The sequence below is a fragment of the Cryptomeria japonica genome, chromosome 6, assembly GCF_030272615.1.
Source record: "Cryptomeria japonica chromosome 6, Sugi_1.0, whole genome shotgun sequence".
NCBI lineage: Eukaryota > Viridiplantae > Streptophyta > Pinopsida > Cupressales > Cupressaceae > Cryptomeria > Cryptomeria japonica.
In genome coordinates this window covers 542984684-542995719 of record NC_081410.1, presented here as the reverse complement: position 1 = coordinate 542995719, position 11036 = coordinate 542984684, and the positions used below count along the sequence as shown (strand labels likewise).

The following is an 11036-nucleotide window of genomic DNA, read 5'->3' as shown; positions in this document are numbered from 1 at the left end:
CATAGTTATTAATTGTTTAATAGTTTGTTTTTATTAGCAAATCTTTCATATGAGAATCATTGTTTTTATTTTAAGTTTAGAACAAGTCAATACGAATTGACTTTGAAAAGTTTAAGTTGACATTTAAAAATAAATAAAAGTTAAGTCTTCAGAAGGTAAATGTGGATATAAAATGTTTTAAGCAGATTGTTTTTTAAAAGTTAATGAATGTTCATATAAAGTAAGTATTTTTTTAGGTTTTTTGGTTGGTGCATGAACAACATTTTAAGTATGAGGAAATATTTTTTTGTGTGAGCAACAATTAAAGTGTGAAGAGAAGTATTTTAAGTGTGAGAAGCATTTAAAGTGTGAAAAAGAAAAAGAATTAGCACTTTCTATATGAGAAATCAATACCCATGCATACACAACAAAACTATTATTTTAGAAAGAGTTTTTTTATGAGGATTTTACATCAGTATTATGTTTGAAATTTCTAGCACTCTCTAGAGTTTATTTACATCAGATATTTAAGCATTCTTGAAAGGTTTTCATTGGGAGTATTAGTTTTCAGCTTTGGAGATTTATTTATTGGTTGTTTGGGTTTTTTTGGAGGAGTTGAAACATCACTTCCAAGCACTCTTGAGGAAATATCAAATCAGTAAGAAGTTAATTTCTCTTGAATTTATTTCATTTTAGAGTTGAAATAAGAAAACTAAAATTATGGATAGATATTCATTAGTTTTTATTTTTCCAAATATATGTATTATATACAAGAGTATATACAAATGTGTGCATAAAAGAAACTAAGCACTCTTGATGCCTTGATGCTTCAAGCATTATGAAGGATATTGAAATACACAATTTCTTATAAATCTACAATTATATACATTGAATGGAAAAATAATCTCATAAACTTTTATTTTCAGATTTATGTGACTATATTTTACAAACCAAACTTGCTTGGAAAAATGGATTATTTATTGTAGATAAGAGCATAAAGACATGTGGAATACTTTCTTTTATTTTAGGTGAAATATATACACATAACCATATATATATATGCATATGGAAACTTATGTTGTTTGACACATAATAGTTTTGTTGCTTTATACTTGAAAAACTTTTCAATAGGTATAAAATTAACATGCATGTATTAATGAATTTGATTGACATATGTATACAGGGATGGATAAATTAAGCTATTCTTATAAATGATTAAATGCATACAACCATGTAGATTCCTTAAAAGCATGAAAGATAGATAGTTGAGTTTATCCTCATGTGCATGAAAAGAGGTATTGATTTTAAGAAAATGTGCATGATTCACAATAGGAAAAAGGGTGCATGTAGATTAATAATCTCATCAAAAGGAGGGATAGCTCTGTATCACATGCATGTTTGTTAAATGTATCATTATTAAACAAATGAATTTGTGCAAATACATGTTTGTTTGAGTGTTTCCTTTAAGGAGAGAAGTTTTCTTTTTCTTTGTGCTCATTATGAGTTTATGCTTTTGGGAGTGGGTGCCAAATATGGAATAATAGAGAAGGCCAGTCCTCTTTTCAGGATCTTGCCAAAGCCATGTATTCATTTAAATAGATGAATTAGTCTAGTAAAATTTATTAATATATATTTCTCTACCATATCTTGATAATAGGACATTGCATTTCATACAAACAAATGCATGTAGGTATATCAAGTTGCATCAGGTTTCCCTCCTGCCTATTGTTTCCAAGTAGTTGGGCATTTTGTACAGGGACAAACATCTTTCATGTTATAAAAGATTCTGGGGAAATGTAAGCTTCATAGTTGGGTGGAAAAGCGCCTAAGCCATGATCTCATATCTCGAGCTGCGGATGACAAATGCAATCAATGACACTTAGAGGCACATGATTACTTTCATATTTTTTATTATTCTTTGTATAAGCTTGCACATTGTATAATGTTCTTGTATTGAGTTATCTCTTGGGCATGAGGGCCTATAATGTAATTATTATTCATCTCTTGTACATGTGCTTACACTTGGATTTAGCACTACTTAATTGAGATGTATTGACATTAATTGTGCACATTGAGGTATTATCTTTTATTTTTATATTTTTGTGATTATGAGTAATTATTAAATTGTGAGATTTAGTTTAAGGATTGTGTTCCTTACACCCCTACTATTCTATGGTGGAAGAAATAGTTCTTATTCTAGCATGTGTGGGGTTGTGTGGGGGTGTGAAGAGCTTATTCTAGTTATTGACATGCTTATTAATTTACTTATAATGGAATGTTTTATTGGCAACAAGGTAACAAACTGAGAGGGGGGTGAATCAATTTGCTCACAAACTCTACACAACTCAAACTTAAATTCAGATCTAATTATTAGCAATGAAAGCACAAATCAACACCACATCAATAACACACATAACACCAAGATTTTTGATGTGGAAAACTTGGTTAAGGAAAAAACCACGGTGGGAACCTGCCCACAATGAGATAATACCTTGTTAGGAGTAAGTGAAATATTACAATGGGGGATGCACATGCATTAGGCACACTGCCTAGATCTCACTGTTCAAATAATAAAACAAGAAGGGCTACAACCCTATGGAAGACTCAATATCTTACAAAAACTTTTGGATTACATCTGGAGGATCACAAATTGATGAAATAGCATCTCCACATGCCTAGTTACAGTTCCGGTTAAGCACAGTCTGATATGCTCTGCCACACACCTCCCTTCACACTTTCAAAAGATCAAAACACTCGTTCACACACTTACTCGATCACACACTTGCAGATACAATGTAGATACATCTCACAAATGAATATTACATATATTTATACAAATCATCAACCTATATTTCAAGGTCGGCTCAACCCTCAACATAAATTACAATAATATAACCTCACACACTACCACAACACATGCAGACCAAAACGATGTTGGCTAAGACATAGTCTGGACCTAAATCAATACTACAACCAAGAAACATCTCCAAGAATTACACTTCGAACATCCGCAACATGCTACAATCACCAAGAATGCTGCATAACATGAAGACCACCACTATATGAAGAAAATGATCAATAACACGCACAACGATCAATGCAGACCATCAACACGGATAGAACCTAATCTAGAAACATCCACAAGCAACATGAATCACACCAGAAACAACCGCAACAACACCACTTACTAGAATCTCCAACATCAATATATCGAACCACAAGAACACATGCTGAATTGACTATCAAACTAAAAGATTCACTTGTGGACCTCCAAATCATGAACCATCATAATTGAGGACACATATGAATGTCCCAAACACTCTGCCAAATCTGTAAACCAAGATAATGCAATTCCAGAGCAATGCGGAGCAGAAACCAGAATATCAAATAACACAAACAATTGAAAACAAATATAACGAACCTCATATCTCGATCAAATCATTATGTAGACCACTAAAACTTTAGATAAATCAACTAGAGATAAGTATCTCTAAACCCATTAAATCGTAACAACTTAACTGCAACACACTAGCCAAACCAACTCATTTAATCTGACTACAACACTAGAATACATAGAAGAATATGTTGACATAAATGACAACACATCATTATAGAAAACTTATAGACAATATCAAACATGTTTCTTGATTTGTACGTAACATACCCTACTAAATTAAGGGTGGGAATAATAGAGAAGTAGCTCACTCTTCATTTATTTAATTGGATGGATTGATAAGTAATGAAAATGTGTTATGAGTGATTAGAATTTTGGGTCGAGTTTGGTTGAGTCCTATCCAGTTCTTTGGGTCTTCACCAATATGGTCAATTCATTCCCATCTCGTTCTCACACTACACTTGCAGATAATGAGCATCATACATACATACATACATACATACATACATACATACATACATACATACATACATACATACACACATGCATACATACATACATACTGTAGCTAGGAAATCAAGCATAAGATTCATAACCTAAATTAGATAGCTACAAAACCTAACAAGCAATGAATATGAGTCCTAATACATTCAATGAAAGAACAAAAGTGATACAGGAGCATCCCCAACCAATGAGCAATCTTGCATCATCCAAAAATATTTCCTTTCAGTTTTGTTTTTGTTTAGTTCTTTATGCAGTTTTCTGTGTTCTTACCAGTTGGCACTGGTAGTTGCTTTCTTTTTGTAGAAGACCTTATTTTCGGTTTCTTGGCGGTTTCATGTGCTTAATTCTATATTTCCAGTTCATTTGGGTGCTTTTCTGGTCAGTTATCGCTTCCGGTTGACTGTTTCTGGGTTCTAGGACAATTCTTGTGCTTACCGGTTGGTTTGCTTTCATTACCAGCACAATTCTTGGCATGTGGATCTATCTTAGGTCTTGTCCGATGTTATTTGGTGTGTGGTCGACCTTCCTACTAAATCACATCTCTTGGTTGTTATTTTCTGTAAAGATTTCTTTAATTCTTAGCGCCGACCTAGTTACACGTTTTATTTTCCTGCATTGGTAAATGTAATCTTATGAGGCCGACCCGGGTATGTTCCGGTGGGTATAAATATGATGTTATATAATCATTTGTAGGGGTAGATGAAGTAGAATTGAGAATAAGGATTGAGATTCACATTTTGTGATCTGGTTGATTCTTATAGTCCTGGATTGGACTCTATCTGGCTGATAGCTTGCATGTAACCGGTTAATTGTCGGATGTTCTTTGATGATTATATGATGATAGCCGGATGCTTGTTGGAGGTTATAAAGCAATAATATGATCTGTTTATGCAATCTTGTTATGTTTTCTTGCTACTTTCGTTGTGTTACTCTTGCTACATAAGCCGATTGATTCTCTTTAAGGTTTTTCTGGTTAAGGCTGCATCAGAAAGACAAGACATTCAAATAAAAGTTCAAACTATCACCAATGTCTCCCTTCATTGACCTCCATTGTTCTTCTTTCACCTTCATATTATGTGGATGTCACCTACAAATGCAAATGATTGAAAGCAAGATGATTGCAAGAAAGTGATTTAAAAGCGACAACGTAAGATTACTTGAAGCATGGTTAGAATTGATGAATAAATAAGCTCAATTTATAGACAAATTGATGAGCCCATGAAATTAGCATGAAAGATTCAAAAGAAGCAACTTGATTTAAAATTGGCAAATTAATTTGAAAGAGGCATGATTATGACATGATTGAATGATAAATTGCTATGACAAAATATGACAAATTGAGAGCAAATTGTGCTCATCAATTATGACAAGATTGCCCTTAAAATTTGCTTCATGATTGAATGACAAATTTGAGCAAAAATATCTTCCAACTTATGACAAATTGGCCATGAAAATAGCTTCATGAATTATGACAAAATTGAGCATAAAAAGAGGAGTTAATTAAGGGAGAAATTTAGGGGGAAAATTAGTGTTATTTGAAATTCAAAAATTAGTAATTAGGTGGAAAAAAGGAAAATTAAAAAATTAGGAATTAGGAATTAGATTAAATTAATTAATAAATTTACATTTATTAATTAACTCACAAAAGCCAAATTAGCCAATTAAATAAAGTATTTAATTGTGACATGAAAGACTTAGGATAAATGGAATTAACCCCTTTAACCTAAAGAGAAATGTTAATAGGATTAAATGAACAAATCATAAAACCATAATGGACAAATTAAAAATGAAATTAGGTCAAGACAAGATCGAAGCCAATAAATGATAAGGATTGAAATCAAAAGGACAAAATGAGAAGGATTTGATAATTGATAAGAAATTGACATTGATTGATTGATGAAGATCAATGACAAATTGATGAAGATTGACAAAAGGATCAAATTGAAAGATGACAATTGATGAGGACCAATGACTAATCGATCCAAAATTGACGAAGATTAATGATTGATTGAGATCGATGATGAATCGATCAACGATTGATAAAAGGTCGATTTGATGAAGTTTGATATGATACTGAGATTGACAAAGACCAATGACAAATTGATCACAAATTGACAATATTAAATGATAAAAAAGAGATCCAAATTGATTGAAATTGATTGATAAATGATCAAAGGCGATTGAAGATTGATTGGAAATGATTGAAAACCTAGGACATAACCCTAATTTGACACCAATTAGGATTGATGATGTCCAATTGACATGAAAAATTGATCATGACCAATGATTGTAATTTGAAGATGAGACTAAAAAGACTTAATTCGAAAGCGAGAGAATTAGAACCAAATAGGAAAGAAATGCAGAAGAATGACAAAATATCGACAAATGATAAAGACCAAATGCGCGACATAGAATAAATGTCAATAAGATGCGAAAACCCTAAAGGAAGGTCACACAAACATGTTAAAGTATGGGGTTGCAAGCGTTGAACATTTTTAGATGCCTACACATACATACATATATACATACATACATACATATATGTATGTATATGTATATATGTGTGTGTATATGTATATGTATATGTGTATACACACACAGACACAGACACAGACACAGACATATATATATATATATATATATATATATATATATATATATATATATATATATATATATATATATATATATATATACACACACACACATATATACATACATACATAAACATACACACACATATGTATGCATAGATATATATATATATATATATATATATATATATATATATATATATATATATATATATATATATATATATATATATATATATATATATATATATATATATATATATATATATATATATATATATATATATATATATATATATATATATATATATATATATATATATATATATATATATATATATATATATATATATATATATATATATATATATAGACACACAGACACACAGACACACACACACAGACAGACACAGACACACACACACAGACACACACACACACACACACACACACACACACACACACACACACATTGTAGCATCCTAAATTGTACTCCCTTACAATTTAGTCCAAATTTTGGGCCCTCACCTTAGTGTTTGTCCCTCAATGCTTAATTAGGACATGATTATGCTTGCATCATGCAAAAATAGCCTTATTTTCACTTTATACACAACATGGCCCCTTAGTCTAGCCTTAATATAGGGTAGGACCAAGGCATGCGCTTTGGTCCTCATTGGGACCAAGGCACCACACCTTGGTCCTATTAGCATTATGCTATATGTTGTCATTAATGTCAAATCCTATGGTCTGGATTAGGTCTGGATGGGGTATGTTGAGCAACAATGTTTGTATGAGATGTTTGGAGATTTCCCAGATGTCCTGGCTTTTTGGAAGATGTGTTGCCGATACTACTCAGTGCTATTTTTGGTTTTGAATTGATCCGGAAGTTGAGGTTTTTGGTTCGGATGTTGAAGCTGTCTAATGGCAGTTGTATAACGTGTAGATAATGTTTTGGGTCCAGCTTTGGTGATGTATGTAATGTGTTACTGAGTTCGATGAGGAATGTTGTGTTATAGTCCACTTCTCATTCCTTCCCACCACCATAATGTTTAGTGGTGACCTATTTTAGATCTCTGTCTTGGCCGACTTAGAGGATTATGTTTTTTCAAAGGCAATATATGTAGGAGTGTAATTTGGATGATTTTGTATGGTTTTTTGTATTGAAGACATGTGATATTGAAAGAATCTAGTTTATGTGTGAGTGTCGTGTTGTGGATTGTTATTGGAAGTAGTTTTGACAAAGCATACTATGTTTTAGTGGTGGATTCTCTTTTATCTTTCTCTCTTCGATAGTGAGCCTTTTTCTGGGCAGTGAGCCCACTTGTAGTGAGCCATCATTTGTAAAAATCACCTTAACCGGTGTCACCTTAATCGGTGTTTCTATATTGACAATTATCATTCTCCATGGTTTTTTCATTCTTGTGTTTTTCACGTAAATTCTAGTGTTATATTTGTCTGATCTGTTATGTGCATATTCTGCTAGTTATTCTGGATCTGTGAATAAGAGTTTACAAAAAAAAATTATTGTCAACTAATTCACCCCCCCTCTCAGTTGCCCATACATTCAATAATTGGTATTAGAGCCATGGTTCCTTGATATAGGCTTAACCTCTTAAGGTAGATCCTGATCCAATGACACAAAAATTATCCATTCCTATCTTTGAAGGATATAATTATAATTTATGGAAAGTAAAGATGAGAGGTTATTTGGTTTATTTGGGTTACAATACTTGGAAGGCTATGGAGACTAAGTATGTTCAACCGGTGAATGGTCTTAATACTCCAGATGTGATTCAAGCCTATTACAAGTGCGGTTGTCCTTGCACCAAAAGATTGACCTATTAATGCCCGATACAACCACTAGACTTATAGAATCCATAGGAGGTGGTTAAGTCATGTCACAAACCTAAGCGTCACGCTACACAACACAAGGAAACCAAGGGAGAACACCTTGCAACAATCCCCCCTAGCGCAAGCGAGGGGTTTGAACTTGTGACCAACCTCTGATACAACTTGTTACAAGTGCGGTTGTCGTTGCACTAAAAGATTGACCTATTAATGCTCGATACAACCACTAGACTTATAGAATCCACAGGTAGTGGTTAAGCCATGTCACAAACCTGAGTGCTACGCTACACAATACAGGAGACCAAGGATGCACACCTTGCAACAAAGCCTACAAAGAAAATGAAAGACATTTATAAAGGAAATGAGAGAGTTAAGATGACAAAGAGGCTATCAACTAAGCAAAGTTATGAAAACTTGAAGCTGAAAGAAGGAGAAGGTATAGTAAGCTACTTTGAAAAGGATGCCAATGTAATTAATGAAATCAAAGAACTCAAAGGCACCTTGAATGGTGAAGATGTGATTGACAAAATCTTGATAACTTTACCGACAAGTTATAGTGATAAGATCTCAGCCATTGAAGAAACCTATGATCCAAAGAAGTTCACTAGAGAACAACTTGTTACCAAAATTTCTACCTTCAACTCATTTTGGTAGAGCTGGAATTATTTGCTACATTTAAGGTGAAAGGTAAATTCATATTATGGTGATAATTTGTTTGCAATGAAGTGTATCCAATGAATTCAGTTTATTATGCAAGATCATAACATCAAGATATATTCAAAATTTCATAGTACTACTGCATTTATTCATTTTGAAATGAGAAAGCATACAAGATTTTTTAAACACTGTTGTTTCATGCTTTAAAGCATCCATTATCATAAAAGAGTGTTTAAAAGTCCCACACAAGCTGTGGGAATGACTGATCCACATTGATAAACCATAAGAGATAAGCTATACAACTGAAGATAAGAAAAATAAAATCATATAACAAAATTTAATATCCTTCATTGCATGTTCAACACCGGGGTGATGCTTTATCTTTAGCTCTGTTTTAGCTTTCCTCCCATCTTGCTTTTTTCTTCATTCTCCAGTTTAAGGTGTACCTGCAAGAGTTTAAGAGATTTGTTAGAGCTTGGGACATAAAATTTAATCACATATTATCAACAACCAAATAACTTAAATCTATGAGCTATCAATAAAATCCAGTCATATCAATGATATACAGAGAGAAACATGATCATATATTCATAATGGAAGTGAAATCATCAACATAAGGGATATTTACCCGTTTTATCTATCTTGTTTGTCCACTGTGTAGGTGTAGATACATGTTTCATTACTGGTTCATCATGTTCAACATTTGAGTATGTGGTGTAAAATGTGGCTCCCACAAGGGTTGAGCCCAACATGTTTTATGCCAATATGGCTTCATTGAACATGGGCTCATCATTCACAACAATGAACTTTTGAGATCACTGTCATGAATAATGTGTTTGTGTCCAATGGAACAATATTGGCATATTAATAGCCAGACAAAAACCCCATTCATAGAGCTTCAAAGTTATGATAGTCATGGATATTAAAGCCAAGAGACAATACTTTGAAGTTTCTAGGAAATACAAATAATGAGTTTCAAATATTAGAGAATAGCACAAGGGAAAACTCATAAGCTTCACAGAGAGAAGACCTTTAAAAGGATGATCAAACATCCTTAACAATAGTCAATCATAATAATAGTATTCTCAACCAATAACAATAGTGATTAAGAACTTTCATTACCCCAAGCTTGAATCATATAGGTCAAAGATAGGTCATCCTTTAAAAGAGAAAAATAGTCCTCTGTCATAATGTAGTTACAGTGAGCAGACCATTGAATAAAACTATATGAGTGGTCACAGTCTATTTAGGACAGTTAAAACAATCACTTGAGACTGTGTAATAGAAGATGTAGATACAGTGACAATGCCACTAATGAAGGGAGTAAGAGCATGGTGAATAAATGCAGCCCAAGATAATCTTGAGCAATCACTGAATATAACAATCACAAGTGTATTTGAGCATTTTTAAGAGCATTAACTATAATGACAAAGTGTTTTCCAGATGACAAAGGAGTATTATCAAAGGCATTTACACTAAGTGAGTAGATCACTATCACAAACAAACACAATGCATTACTGTCAAAATAGCATCACACTCAACAGTAAGAACACAATCAAAAAAGACAATAGTTATAGTGATGAATTCACTATAAAGGGTTGCACAGTCAAAATAGTGACAAATCATAAGACTAATGAAGGGTGCAAATCAATCAAAGACAATATTATTGAGAGATCACTGTTCTGGACAGTGAATACAATTTTCAAATAGTGATTGATAATAATCATCATGAATATTCATAGTACTATCAATATAACAAGAGCAATAATCATTCATAGTAACTTGCATATTCAGTAGAAAAGATAGGAAAGGCCAATAATTAAAAGAACAACTACTTCAGATCTTCTAAATTTGACATGAAAGAACCTAGTCAAACAAGTGAGTCTTTAGGTTGCAGACTAAACAGTGAGTGGATGTTGAATGCAAATATAAGAACAAAGGAGTGAAGTCACAAAAAGTAGCTCTAGATACCATCCATGAGAAGATATACAGTGATCCATTCTTAGAGACATTGCCATAAGCCAAATATCAGTCATATCTGAGGCAGTCACAATAGAGGG

At 32.6% G+C, this 11036-nt stretch overlaps 1 long non-coding RNA gene across 1 annotated transcript; it reads left to right on the top strand.

The window, feature by feature from the left end:
- The first annotated feature begins 349 nt into the window (after positions 1 to 349).
- On the top strand, positions 350 to 2046 carry LOC131073006 (uncharacterized). Its single transcript, XR_009112811.2, has 2 exons — positions 350 to 637; positions 1670 to 2046. It is a non-coding gene; the product is annotated as an uncharacterized LOC131073006 (long non-coding RNA).
- Positions 2047 to 11036: the final 8990 nt, after the last annotated feature.